The sequence below is a fragment of the Drosophila bipectinata genome, chromosome 2L, assembly GCF_030179905.1.
Source record: "Drosophila bipectinata strain 14024-0381.07 chromosome 2L, DbipHiC1v2, whole genome shotgun sequence".
NCBI lineage: Eukaryota > Metazoa > Arthropoda > Insecta > Diptera > Drosophilidae > Drosophila > Drosophila bipectinata.
Window position 1 is genome coordinate 75,520 of NC_091736.1, and position 15,511 is coordinate 91,030.

General features: G+C 41.0%; 1 protein-coding gene across 1 annotated transcript in view; it reads right to left on the reverse strand.

The window, feature by feature from the left end:
* The window catches only part of Ugt36F1 (UDP-glycosyltransferase family 36 member F1), a 28,859-nt gene extending 18,807 nt beyond the window's left edge, over positions 1-10,052 (reverse strand). The window contains exon 1 of the mRNA XM_070277794.1: positions 9,926-10,052. The gene's annotated coding sequence lies outside the window, so the exon portion shown is untranslated. The remainder of the gene's footprint in view (positions 1-9,925) is intronic.
* Between the last annotated feature and the right edge of the window lie 5,459 nt (positions 10,053-15,511).

Below are 15,511 nucleotides of genomic sequence, written 5' to 3' on the forward strand. Positions count from 1 at the left end.
ATCCTTAAGGGGAATACCTTAAACGATTCGTTGATCGATTCTCCATCATCCTGCATCAAAACCCGGAAGCGAAAATATTTTTAGATTTTTCATCCATTTTTCTGGGGGTCTACCCTGAATTTTGAGGAATGTATGGGGAGTACTTATAGGCCCACTGCAATATCCATATCTTTGCCAATTTTTATCGGATCCTTGAGGGGAATACCTTAAACGATTCGTAGATCGATTCTCCATCCACCTGCATCAAAACCCAGAAGAGCAAATATTTTTAGATTTTTCATCCAATTTTCTGGGGGTCTACCCTGAATTTTGAGGAATGTATGGGGACTACTCATAGGCCCACTGCGATATCCATATCTTTGCCAATTTTCATCGGATCCTTGAGGGGAATACCTTAAACGATTCGTAGATCGATTCTCCATCATCCTGCATCAAAACCCAGAAGAGCAAATATTTTTAGATTTTTCATCCAATTTTCTGGGGGTCTACCCTGAATTTTGAGGAATGTATGGGGACTACTCATAGGCCCACTGCGATATCCATATCTTTGCCAATTTTCATCGGATCCTTGAGGGGAATACCTTAAACGATTCGTAGATCGATTCTCCATCATCCTGCATCAAAACCCAGAAGCGAAAATATTTTTAGATTTTTTATCAATTTTGCTGGGGGTCTACCCAGAATTTTGAGGAATGTATGGGGAGTACCCGTAGGCCCACTGCAATATCCATATCTTTGCCAATTTTCATCGGATCCTTGAGGGGAATACCTTAAACGATTCGTAGATCGATTCTCCATCATCCTGCATCAAAACCCAGAAGCGAAAATATTTTTAGATTTTTCATCAATTTTGCTGGGGGTCTACCATGAATTTTGAGGAATGTATGGGGAGTACTTATAGGCCCACTGCAATATCCATATCTTTGCCAATTTTCATCGGATCCTTGAGGGGAATACCTTAAACGATTCGTAGATCGATTCTCCATCCACCTGCATCAAAACCCAGAAGAGCAAATATTTTTAGATTTTTCATCCAATTTTCTGGGGGTCTACCCTGAATTTTGAGGAATGTATGGGGACTACTCATAGGCCCACTGCGATATCCATATCTTTGCCAATTTTCATCGGATCCTTGAGGGGAATACCTTAAACGATTCGTAGATCGATTCTCCATCATCCTGCATCAAAACCCAGAAGCGAAAATATTTTTAGATTTTTTATCAATTTTGCTGGGGGTCTACCCTGAATTTTGAGGAATGTATGGGGAGTACCCGTAGGCCCACTGCAATATCCATATCTTTGCCAATTTTCATCGGATCCTTGAGGGCTATACCTTAAACGATTCGTAGATCGATTCTCCATCATCCTGCATCAAAACCCAGAAGCGAAAATATTTTTAGATTTTTTATCAATTTTGCTGGGGGTCTACCCAGAATTTTGAGGAATGTATGGGGAGTACCCGTAGGCCCACTGCAATATCCATATCTTTGCCAATTTTCATCGGATCCTTGAGGGGAATACCTTAAACGATTCGTAGATCGATTCTCCATCATCCTGCATCAAAACCCAGAAGCGAAAATATTTTTAGATTTTTCATCAATTTTGCTGGGGGTCTACCATGAATTTTGAGGAATGTATGGGGAGTACTTATAGGCCCACTGCAATATCCATATCTTTGCCAATTTTCATCGGATCCTTGAGGGGAATACCTTAAACGATTCGTAGATCGATTCTCCATCATCCTGCATCAAAACCCAGAAGCGAAAATATTTTTAGATTTTTCATCCATTTTTCTGGGGGGGTCTACCCAGAATTCTGAGGAATGTATGGGGAGTACTTATAGGCCCACTGCAATATCCATATCTTTGCCAATTTTCATCGGATCCTTGAGGGGAATTCTTCGGATTCTTAAGCGGCATACCTTAAACGATTTCTATATTGATTTGCCATCATAACCCAGAAGCAAAAATATTTTAAAATTTTTTGTCAATTTTTCTCGGGACTCTTCAGTGAAATGTTGGGGATGTAGGGGAAGGACCTAGGCGGCCCACAGGGATATCTATATCTTAGCTAGTGTTCAACTGATCCTTAAACGATTTGGGGATCAGTGCTTCATATGTTAGTTCTACATTATAATACTGCCACTAAAATATTTTAAAATATTATATTTATACCATTGCAGAGGGTATTATAATATTGGTCAAAAGTGTGCAACTCAGTGAAGGAGACATCTCCGACCCTATAAAGTATATATATTCTTGATCAGGATCACCTCCTGAGTTGATATGAGCATGTCCGTCTGTCCGTCTGTCTGTCTGTTTCTACGCGAACTAGTCTCTCAGTTTGAAATGCGCTTTAAATTCCGATGATCGATTCTATGTATATAATAGCAAATTAAAATGCTGATACTATCAAAATCCGAAAACTGAGTCCAGGTAACAGCCTTTATATAAAGCCCCACCCACCTTCTTCTTTTCTGAATAACATATGTCACAATGGAACGTTGGAAATTATGAATAATATCCGTAACTTCTGCCGAGGCACACACTCTCAATATCTTTACAATCCGTGGAATAGTCAGCTTGCAATGAATAAGCGAGGCGGCTTTGCCCACACTTCAATCTCAGCCAACGCCTCCGAATTTCAAACCAAAACTCAGAGCTCGAAACTCAAACTCAGTTTTTGTGGGGGGCGTGCCGTCAGATACAACTTCCGATGACATCCGACAGATGTTTTTCTGCCAGCAGGATAACCGGAGGTCGAAGGGGTGAGAGTTTTCGGTACTTAGTGTACATCATACAGGAGTTGCGCCCGCTTGCAAAACAATTGTCGACAATTTCACGTCGCGGATGTCTCCGCTGCTGCCGAGAAATTCAAAGTCGAGAATCATATGCGAAAATTACGTTTAAATGTTTGGTACTGTGAAGCCTGAATGGTGAGATACTGGCGGGCGTTGACACTTTGGCAAAAGGTGTTTTGTGTTCCTGCTTTCTGGCACATGACAATGTCATTGCCACATGGCAGGCGGCAAGGTGTGACACATCTGAATTTGATTGAACTGGGGAAAGATACAAACTCGCAATTGGGAGAGATTTTTCACGATATTTAATCATGCTCAGCTTGAATACATGTGGGCGTCACTAGAGGTAAGGAACAAATTATTAAAGATATTAAGTTGTATTTAGTTTTTATTTTTATAGCCGGTACTCGTAGAGTACAAGGCTATATTGTATTTGTGTGAATGTTGAGTTGATAATGTTCCCTACTGAAATTCTTCAGGTAATGTTTCCGAAAATCAAAAGTATGCAACAAAATTTTTGTTTTTTTTATTTATGCTGAGAGTCCTTAATTTTGAACTTTCAAATTTAAAGGTTAGGTAACGTGAAGTTATGAGTACCGGGTTATGTGTTCTCTTGTTTTTATGTGTATAATTAGGTATGTGTTTTAATTTTTATGTGTATAATAAGCCTTAGGTATATCACTTTATACTAAACAAAAACGCGTCGCGTTCGAAACACTCAAAAATTTATATTAGATTTTTACATATTATAAGTTTAAATTAGCAGAATTGTAATTATTATAATAATGCATATATAATGTATATTAAATAGGACAGGGAATTGATAAGAACTTATCTTTAATATATTTTTATGGATTTGTGATTTCACTTAATTAAATTCTAATTAAAATCTCTCCCATTTGCATATGCCAGCATATGCACGCATAATGATAGCGTCGCACATGTAAAACAGTCGATCATAATATATGCAAATAGCACACCTCGAATGTATGTACATCAGATCGGAAAGCATGTATAATTTAACAAATATGCCAAACATTTGTCCAGACAAAAGATGGCAATTATACAAAACGAAAACACGGACTTATGAAGTCGGTTTAAGTTCAGTGGAAGCGAATATTTAAAATTGTGTATCAAAAGCAGCCTTTCCCCCACCATCAGCCATCACTCCCTCCTTTTGTGGTTTCCCATTGTTGCGGGAATATTTTTCAGCCGCCATTTCTGATCGACAGCTGTCATGAATGACAATCGGATTGCAGGCATAGAAACTTCAGTGCTGCGACTGCCTCAAACTCTGAGATTCCTACAGAATATGCAATAAAAATATGAAACCCTCGTAATGATTGCCAGTATTTATAGGACGTCGGTGGCTGCTGTGGCGAGGTCATCAAAACGAAAACAACCAAATCGACATGAAAATTGAAACAATGGCCAGCCGAGTCGCAATTGATCCCCAGGAGGACGTCGAGGTCGGAGGAATTTCGGCGACGGAGCACCGATTGGAGTGTATGAACTGAACTGAGAAGTGGAATGGAGTGAAGTGGTTATCGAGTGAGACGCTGAAATGCGATTGCTTTTTTGTGGGCTATCCCAGTATGAAATTACAATGGGGGGTGAACACTCGGTAGATTTACTGAAATACATAGGACGTAAAGGATAAATAAGTTGGCAAATTATCCGCAAAAAGATTATCTTTAAAAAATAAGTTTCGTCGCTTAAAAAAAAATTGTAAATTATTCTGATGTTTGCACACTAAATTTAACCAGTTATTTAAATATTTAATAATAGCTTCATATATTTTTGGGTTTGGGAGCGAATTGCTCTGGCCTCATTTACACAAACTCCTCCAAGTACTTTTATCCTTCTCATACCACTTTTTGCATGTTTTCCGACGCACCACCACATGTGGGAATAAAACAAGGACATTTCCTGGGGGGAATGGGGGAAGAAACGTGGCAGAAGGGGAAGGGTTCAGAGTGCAGAGTGCAAAACCTTTAAATGCAATTATAGCCTCTGGTTCATGTGAGCTCCTAAGAGGAAAGCTCGTCACAAAACGCCAATGATATGCTCTCGAGTGTCTTTTGTTGTGGGTTAAATACATAACCAGGGTAACTTCCCCTGACACCCTCCAAGGTTTCTTCGAGCAGCGCGCCAAAAAGCTGCGATGAAGCTTCCTATTCGCCAATCGCGTGGTGCAGATGGGCGAGCAGGAGTGTTTGTGTGCATTTGTGAGTGTGTAGCATATGCAGCGTCCACAATCGCATCATTTTGAGCAATTAAGTGTGTATTATCCTCCGCTGCGTCTGTCAAAGAGCCCTAAAAGCAACTTCAAAAACCAAAGCGAGTCGCAGGGTCGGATTCGCTTCTGTTCCGCCACCGGAAGTACATTGAATATGCGAGTATACGAGATGTGTGTGTGATTGTTATGTATCGTTATAGGCTGCACTGAAAGAAACGTAATATAAATTTAACATAAGCCTTTCGTTTAGGGCACCAATTCAACATTTTCCTAAAACCTAAACCTGTGTTTGGCCTGTTATATTCTGAATTTAGCCATTCAGCCAATTAAGAAATCTTTCAGGAATAATTTTTTCTTGTGTAGTACTTTCTATATTATGAAACCACGTTTTTCATGCGCAAATTGTGCATTTATGTCGACAATGGCGAGTCCGCGATGGCAACGGAATGGGATAGGAAATTCTCGTTATATGGGATATAAGGATATGCGACATAGGATACGCTGTGTATTATGTGCCTGGGATGCAGCAGGGCATTACAGACCCCCAAGTGATGCCCATACTTACATTGTTCTGTTTATAACTAACGGGAGGCCTTGAACAGAAGAGTCTACGAGTATGAAGTCTCCTAGACGGTCTAAGGATGAACAAACAAGCTTAATATCTACAAAATATTTCAAAGATCTTTATTCTTTTTTAAAAAATTGGGAAATATCTTAACACGATAGGTAAATCAAAGGTATGACCAAGCCAATGTGATGAAGCTGTAAAACTTATTTTAAACAGAAAAATTTTCCAAAATGTAAATAATTTTTTTAGTTTTAGAAGAAGTTAACAATCGAACCAAATCTACTGCACAATTACATCCATTTTTATTATACTCATATTTACTTTTTATGACTCTTCTGAACTGTCACGAACAAGAGTGGTTAGCCACACCGCCCAAAAAACAAGGTACGCCCTCCTTACACCTCCGGTCGTGCCCTCTGGCTACAGCGGCCAATTTAGAATTCAATTTAATTTCAATTGTCAATGAAAAATCTTTTTACACTCTCAAGTCTCCCATTTTCATTGCAGAAACCCAATCCGTACGCAGCGGGGAAGCTCCATTAGGAGTTTTTCGGTTTCCCAGAGCTCTCTTCGTTGAATAAGTCTCCGGACTCCTGACTTGTTGGCTGCCATTTGGGGACAAAAGGTGGGAAACCAAAAGCAATTACATAACAGTTTTCGGTTCTATTCCGGAAAGTTTCGTTGATAATTGAAACACGGGACTTCCTTTGTAGAAAAGAGAAACCCAGACAGAATCGAAAACAGGCCAAGTGGCAGCAGTAGCCATAAATTATGCACAGGTCATGAAAGACAGCAGCAACCTGAAAGCGGCAACAATAACACAATCCCAGGAAAGTGCCAGTCACCCCCCATCCTGGCTAATTGCCCGAAGGTTGGTCCTGAAAAGTTCCCTGAGCAGCGGCAGCAGACTGTTTCCATCCTGTATCCTGTTTTCTTAGCAACGCTGTTGCCTCGGGATGTGAAAGATTTCCTACACGTTCCGCCCATCTCATAAATAACAAGCAAAATTTCATTTAGACAAATTATTGTCTATCAATATGTTGCCACAACATGAATTGTGGGTAGCCAGAGGGTGAAGGGAGGCAATTGCTCACTTCTTGGCCCACCATCCGGTCACCCGTTTGTATTTGTATGTTTACATAATAATATTTGCGGCTCATAATTGCATAAATTTTTAAAACGAACCGCGTTTCAGGCCTGTGAACATGCAATACCGCATTGTTTGACCCCTGATCCCTGATCACTTTCCCAGATTCTGTTTAAATTGGTTTGGTAAAATATACCCTCTCACTGAGTATACTGGAAACGTGAAAAAAATCAGTTAATAATTGTTAGAATTAAATTATGAAGTGTTTCTGGTATTAAGCAGTTTAGGGAACGGTTTAAGTTTTTAATTTATTTCGTACATTTTTTTCACCAAAAATGACCCTTAATTAGCTAACACATTTTATTAGGGTATTTATAAAGACGACCACATCTATTAGGCCTACTTGTTTTGCTGGTTTTGGGTTAATACGTAGAAATTAAATTAAATATGCCCGGGGTTAAATGTCGTTGCAGGTCGCCCTTCAAACAAACACAAAAGGCATTGGCAACATGCCTAGGCTTTAAATCCAATTACCCAGTTATCCAGAAGGAGTTGGCTATGCAGGTGTGTGTGCTGGAGATTCTATTTCGCCCCGCCCAGGAAGTTAAAAAAAAAGTATTTCAGAGATATCGTGACGAGAGAGACAAATGAGAGTCTTCTTTGCGCCACTTGACTTCTTAATTATTATGTGCGCATAAATTATAATACTGTCCAACTATGCGGTTGTCAAAGAGCTCATCGATTCTCTCGGCTTCGTCTTCAAAAGAGCTGCGCCCCAAGTCCTCAAGAACGCAATCATCTATCGGATGGAGCAAATCGACTGTGAAATTCGATAAGTGGCTGAAATTGTCTGAGTGCGAGACTAAGACCAATTGCCACTTGGGCCCAAGATTTGTTTACCAGAACAACCCAAATGCGACAAATACGAGCTATTACGGGTGAATTATGAATTACGCTCCACTTTATGTGACTTTTACGATAGTGATTCAAATTAGTTTCGTGTTCTCCGTCGTGATCTTTAGAATAAGGGATTTTTTCTGAAATTTACGACTACTAAAATTAGTTTTCTTTGGAACTTGGCTTAAAATTTTAAATCAGTTGGTTATAATAATAAATTTATTGGCACCTAAAAACTATCAATTTAATTTAAAAACAATAAAAATTTCTGTTCGGGTTTGTTTATTAAAGAAGCCATTCTCCATTTAGTTTCATCGCGCTCTTTGTCGTATTCAAGTTGACGTTTCATCTTTGTCCCAAAAAAATGACTTCCATGAAATACCTATTTTCCCAGGGCAACCACTTGACTTATGACGCCACCCCACCTCTGCCTGTTGGGGACAACTAAATCGCTACTAAGTATTATACTATATAGATTATATGGCGAACTAGGCATGCACACACACAGCTACAGGGGTGCCTAATAGTGTAGCCCACTAAAGACACTAAGCACGACAAAAAGACATTAAACACGACAACGAAATAAAAAAACATTGAAGTTCCTTATCAGCATTTCCGCTTTTCGTGACCAATGTCTTGGAGTGTGCACACGCACACACCCAAATGTGTGTGGGTATGGGCTCAGGGCCCCGAGTGTGTGCTGTGTGTGGGTTTGGGGTGTATCAGTTTCGCAAACTCTCTGAATCTCAGTTGGCATGCAAAGGTTATAGAAATGGAAAAGTCTATAAAGGGGCAAAGAAGTGGGCAGTTTCTCTTGGCTCTTTTGGGCTTTTTCTGACTTCTCCACCCTGGTTCAGGCTTAATTTCTGGACATGCTCTAGGCCACACTGGTTATCCTCCATTATTCATAATATGCAAATGCCTCGGCGTAATAAATTCCTGATGCATGGCCACCGGCTGCGGGTCAATTTTGAGCTCACGCTTTTGGTCTTCAACAGCTGCACCGAGAAAAAATGTGTTATTAATTCAAATATCTTAGAATCTGTGTTAGTTATAAGATTGAAATTGAAATAAAATAAAATTTATTCAAATAAAAATTAAGTATACAAAGAAAAAAAGTGAACATTGATTGTCGTGAAATAAATTTACTAGTTTAGTTTAAAAACTTATTCCCAGATTTTTATTTTGCGCGTACATTTGGCTTGAGTGTGTGGCTGGGTGGCTAAGAAGTTGGGTGGTGTTTGGCGTGTTTAGCACTCAATCTGAGGCGACTCCTACGAACCACTGGCATATGCCATATTGCCTCTGAACCAAATTAAATGGTTCTTTTCTTTTCTGGTAAACTCGGATTCTCGTTATGGGCTGTTGAATGTGGTGGGCGGATCCCGCTCTCACGCACCATGTAAAAACCACATATGTACATGCCCAAACCGCAGGACAAGCGACTCTATTCTTTTATAGATCCTTAGATATATTCTTCAAGTTGGAATGCGGGTAGATTGAAAAATTGTTCCTACTTTCTTTATTTGGTAGGTATCAGTGGAAATTTAAAGTGTAATTACATTTTAAAGTTAGTATTTATTCTGACTGCCATGGAAAATCCAACCTATCCAGGGTGATTGCTGCCCGAATGTATCTTGACTTGGAAGAAACATAACTCATAAATTTTTTCATCATTGCAGGGCACCGAATTCAGACCAGCCCACCTAACCATAACAAGCAGACTGTGTATAATGCGCACAATCGCAGCCAGGACACGAAATCGGAAGGAAAGGAAGCTCTAATGTGTGGGGAGTCAGTCGTTCGAATGGGGGGAAATCAAATGGGTGGAGAACTGCTAGCTCTGCACAAAAATGAGTTTTCGTTTCCTTTACATCCTGCCAGTCGGACATTTGGTAGGATGGCAGGACACATTCATCGCCAGAGTTACTTCTGCCAGACTTCAGCTTGGCTTCTGCTGGGCAAACAACCGTATAAATTGAGTTATAATTTGTATCGGCACTTCTGACTTTACTTTCTTCCTTTGTGCCACTCCGGAAGTTGGCTTCTCCGGTATTTAAATGAATTCTCCCGGTTTTGTGATAAGTGTCTTGGCCTCTGCCAAACCCGGACATGTGGTAATTGGTGTAATCCCGCCCTATTTTGGGTTTTCCTCCTCCAAAACCATTTCAATCATTCGCTACGGGTTTTGAAGGTATGAGAAACAGCTAGCGCTAGGGCTCTCTATAATCGGCCCTAATAACTTTTAGCCCGAAGGGAAACAATTTTGCGTTTTGTCTTGAGCCAAACAGTAATTTTATGTATGTATTAGGGATTCTCAGTAGCCAAACTCACCGAATTTCTTTGACAATTGTTTACTTAAAAGCTTGTTTCCGATTTCGACACTCGTAATTTTTACTAATTACTCCCCAGAAAAACAAAACATACTACATTCCGCTCTTTAAGTTTGCGACAATGTTACACAAATCCCTTTAGACTTAAAATTTTTGTTTTTAAGAACTAACGCAAGCATAACTAATACATTTAATTAAGCCAATTTGCAGGCTGTGGACTGGAGAGAAGGAGAACTTACCGCCTATCAGTAAGGGCAGGATTGGAGGACAAGGCAACTTGGGGCAGTAATGCCACCCCTCGATTAAAATGGGTACAATAAAATTGTGATTTTTGCCCATACCTTTCCTGAATTTCCTATTTACTTTTATACCTTACACCGTACCTTTGCCATTTTTATTCTTAATGCTTGAAATGGCAAAATGGCAGTTTACGCTCCGTTCACATTTTGTCCTGTTCAAGCCCCTTTCCCCATTTTCCCCCTGGCTTGCTACATTGAGTGGCTTACTCAGAATGTCTTTACATCTCTTTACGCTTGGATATGGCTGGGAAAAGTGGGGTTTCCGAACGGAAAAAGAAAAAAAAAAATAAATGGAAAGGGGGAGCTCTGGGGAAAATGGCCGCCCGAGGCATAATTGAGTTATTACTTTGCCTATCATCACAGAGTGAGCAACACATGGTAAGCCACAGATTTATGTGCAATTGAACTTATTTATGCTGCTGATAAAATTGTCCAACCCAGATAAACTACAAGACGAGAAACAGACTAAGTGGAACCCTTCCGACCCTCACACATTGTAGCTCAGTTTCTCATTGCGGTTGCTCCGGCTTGCTGCTGTATTTTTAGAAATTTATCAGCAATCCAAACAAGAACGATGCCGAAGTTCGAACAACAAACAAACAGCATAGCATCTCAAACTTTGTTTTGTCTGCCAGATCACTCCTATCCCTCCTTTCGCAACGAGTCTGTATCTGTTTTTATGCACCCGCATGGATCAGTCGGATTGCGGGTGAAAATCGATCTGCAAGTTGCGGGCTAAGAGCTCAAAAATGCAAAAAAGTCACGTAGTCAGCGGAGACAAGCCATATAGACAACGACTTACGAGAATATGCATATCAAGGATAAAGGGGGCAAGGGCCAATGGATCCTAAAGGGGGTTGGGGGCGGTCGTGCCATGAATCGGTGGTTGCTGTGGGTGATTAGGTGGGTGCGGAGCCCGGCAAAAAATGTTGACATCCTAAATACACTGTCCAAAAGTATGGGCCGAATCAACTTGTATCTTGGCTCTGTCCCATTACAATTTTCTTCCTAACAATATACACTGAGCTCCTATTATTCGCCAAGGAAGATTTGAGGATAGTTTCTTGGAATAATAGCCAATAGTTTTTATAACTAAAGTCAAATCTTTCTCTGCAGGCTTAGCACCAAATGGGCAATTAAAGTGTCACAAGTTCGGGACATGCAATATTTCATGACGCACTGCCCAAGATTATGAATATAAATGCAAATTAGTCCTGAGCCGAGTCCAGTCCATTCCCAACCCCCTTCTGGGCCCCCACCCAATTTCCAAGGTGGCTCTCACTCACCTGTCTGAAGGCATGGATGGCGACTAAAAGTCACCAGTAGGGGTGAAAAGGGATGGATTGCGGGGTTACTTAGAGAGCGGGAGCGTGACAATCATTAAAAGTCAACCGACAACGACGACAACGTTGAAACGTCCGACGTTGAACAATCACTGAAAATGACTAACGGTAACCACGATAGCCCACATCCGGACCAAAAGTCCTGGCCTGAATACACGCCAGAATACATATATTTTCTGGGGTACCTTTGTAAATCTATAGAGGGAAGGTGTATGCCGTATATACCGAAAAAATATACGAAGAAAAGCTTTCGGTGCCCCGTGCACGTTGAAAGAAAATTACGCTCTTATCTTACTTCCTGTCGTGACACAATTTTCTATCATAGAAGCCACTCGAGAAGCCGACTGTACGTTGGAGCCATGGTTGTTGTTCCAACTTAGGTCAAATACATAAAGTTATTATAGCTTTTACTATTTCGGAGAAGGGACGGTAGCTGGTGCAAAAGTAATGATAAATGTTCCAGGCGCACGTTTTTTCTCTAACCGCTTTGGGGACTTGTGTACAGGACCTAACGTCATAATTTAGCATAAGAGGATTTTTCGGGGCTAAATCTCATTTCTATTGAATTTTGAACTACAGAAAATCGATAAGGGTCCTCTTTTCAAAGACCAGAATAAACCTAACCGAATTATATATGCCACCTATTTGAAGCCACTGTTATAATACTAATCCTACCCACATTTTTATTCTAAAAAGTTGGCGCAGAAAAAATGTTTTAAGCCTCAAGTTATGGCCATCTAATGCATAATTATATTGGCTAATCACATGCAAGGGAAAGTAAATTGAACCTCGTCTAAGGGGTCAACAGCAAGGTGACTCAAATTAACTTTTTTATGAATTCCCCATAAATTAATTCTATTTAAATGGGTCGCCATACAGTTCACCCACTCTGGTGCATGGGCTCAGCTCCCACATGAGCTATCATTTTCGCAGTCTCTGTCTCCAAAAGCGTAATGAGATGAAAATCGAAAAAATTCACCGTACGTGACAAATTGAAAAAAAGCGCATCAGTGGAGCGAAGTTAACTGGGGAGACCTGTGTGGAATCAACCATACCATATTGGACAGCGGCAACGACAACGCTTTTCTGATGACTTGGCCAGCACCAAAGGCAACAACCCAACACCCTGTTAGCAAAAAAAATTATAACAACAACAAGAACAGCTACTGTGACTGACTTTTACGAGTACCAATAAAAAAAATAAACCAATGTCTCAGAACGTCGCCCGAGCAGCGATGTCCACGGCAGTAAATGGAGCCGAGAGCTCTGTAATACTATCTAGACACGTGAAATAAGTTGTCAACGGGTACTGTGGGACAAATAGGTGGAAACGAGTTGGCTATATTTCTACCTCAATTTCATATTGTCGAAATCTCCCTTCTTGAAGATTTTTGAATCATTTCCTTCAAATATTAAAAAAAAAAAAAAAATAATAATACTTTATACAATCTTTAATTATTGTCAACCACTACCTGAAGTGGCCATTTGGCGTCGCCTGCGACTCAAAGTCGGAGTATGACTACAACTGATTACCATGACGAAGATCAGAAAGGAGCCTTGCAGAGCTTCACGCTGCTGTTAAGCAGAATTGTTAACCATCCGGGCAAGGTCCAATTGCGGCGTTTTACAATTCGATGCTGTGGTCAGGTCTGTGGAGTAAACAATGCCCCTGCTACCCCATCTTCCTCTGGCTTTTCTCTCCCCCTTGACTCCAGCCCTGAGTCGAGGCAATGGCTCATAACTTTTTCAGTTAATGAAGACATAAAACTCAGTGCAGTGGCTGCCACGGCAGCTGGGGCAATAAACACATCGCCAGTGGCAGCAACAACATTGGCAAAAACAAGGAGTTGCCTCATTTTGCGGCGATGGTTGTGTTTGCTCTTTTTGGCGTTTGCCTTTTGTTTGTTTCCACAGGCCCAAGAAAGTTGCTAAGCCCGCCAAAAAGCCTTCAAAAAGTTGCAGATATCTCCATTGAATGATAAGGAGGGGTTTCATTTTTGTTTTGTTTAGGATGGGAAAGGTACTGGAAAAGGTGTTTATTTGTAGGGGCCACCTCCCCCCTAAGCCATTCTCAGCCAGCTCATGGCATGTATATGTACATATGTACATATGTATGTATGTTTGGATCAACCAGCCGCCATTTTGCGCAGTGTAGTTGCTGCTTCTGCGGCTGCGACTTCTGCTGCTGCTGCTTCTGCCACTGTTGCTTCTGCCTACTGTCGCTATCAGCGCACATCAATGGACCAACGACCAACGACAGTGTGGCGACAGGTTGGAGCAGCGTTGTTCGAAGTGAAAAAGCAACAACTGAGTGGGACCGGCAGCAGCAACAGATGAGCGAGCGGGATGGCCATAGACTATGAGATAGAGAGCGCCAAATGAGCAGCGACTGAGAGATATGATAACAGCAGCAGCAGCAGCAGCAGAGACACCAACTTGGACCAAGACCACGCCTATTTCTTGTCTTTGGTCGAGTTAAGGTCGATACTGATGTTCAGTCGAAGTTGCTGCTTGGCTCCAAATTTCTCCGGCAGTCAAGGACCTCCTTTTGTCCTTTGTCCTTGGCTGCTAACCTCTTAACACACTTCATTAATCAACTGCCAACAGCAATGCTACAAAAAATCGGCAGAGCACGAGCAAAGAGCAATTCGCCGCGACGTAGTGGAATTCGCCGCTCTCCGGACAAAGCTCCACCCCAAGCGAACCAGGGCGCAGACGCCAGGGAAAGAGAGTGGGCGAGCAGTGGGGACTGGGGGGCAGGTGTTGCTGTTGTAGTTCCTGCTCCTGCTGGTGGGCCTGCTTCGCCATGGCTTGTTGTTGCTCAGTCAGTTGGGCGATGACAAACGAATGACAGACACTCTCTGGCCAGCCACAGGGTCGCTCCCCTTGTTTGGCTATTCTGCCCCACCTTGGCGAGAGAGATAATGTCGCGGAGATAAGGGAGACGACAGCGATGGCGACAACAACAACGACCACTCCATTGAATGCCCGCCAGTCAGATGCTTTCGTTTTGCGTGTGTTTGTGCGCGTGTGTGGGAGAACTCTGTTGCATGTGCTGTGTGTGCCGGAGTGAGTGTGTGTTTGTATGTATTTGGGGGGGGGGTTGTGGCTGGAAGGTCTGCTACACGATTACCTCACACTGAAAATTGCAATCTCTATTGAAAATACATAAATGCTCCTCTTGGGACACATATTGGTATACACATACATACATACGTACGTATGTACTCCAAATACATAGGACACGCATTGAAGAGTTTGTGACTTTCTGATAATTAAATTTTTAAAATGATCGCTAAAATATTTCATTTTGCTTTCTCCTTTCTTTACAGTCACGTCGCTCTTAAAAGTATTTCTAAGAAAATAATAAACTTTTACACTAAAAATATGTATATTTTTATGGGTATTTCAACAAAATATTATTTTTAAATAGCTCAGTAACGATAAAATTTACTTTAAATATGGAGTTTCTTTTTCATTTCAGCAACGAATTTTGAGAACCAGTGAATAAATTTCAAATTATCTTTCAGTGAATATTTTAGATAATAAATTTAATAGATATTCCCCACATTGTGACTATTATTGAAATTTCGCTTACACGCCAATGGAACGTGAATTTATCTCGCACTGGGGTTTCCTCTTCGTTTGGAACGCGAACCCATTGATAGACTTATCCAACCGACAGTGCATGATTTATTTCCTTTCGTCATGCCCTATTATAGAATTATAAAATCATCGCAACCCCCAGCCATCCCATGATATTGTATTTTTAGCGCATTCACAGCTCCCCCCTAGCAAGTACACAACTCAGTAACCTTGAAATAATTGGTCAAAAGTTCTGCCCTCAAATGTGCATGTACTATGGAAACTTATATTTTTGTTTGGCAAGATCAAGTGCAGGCTAAAAATAGCCAAATGTTTCAGGATTTGCTTGTTATTCTCACC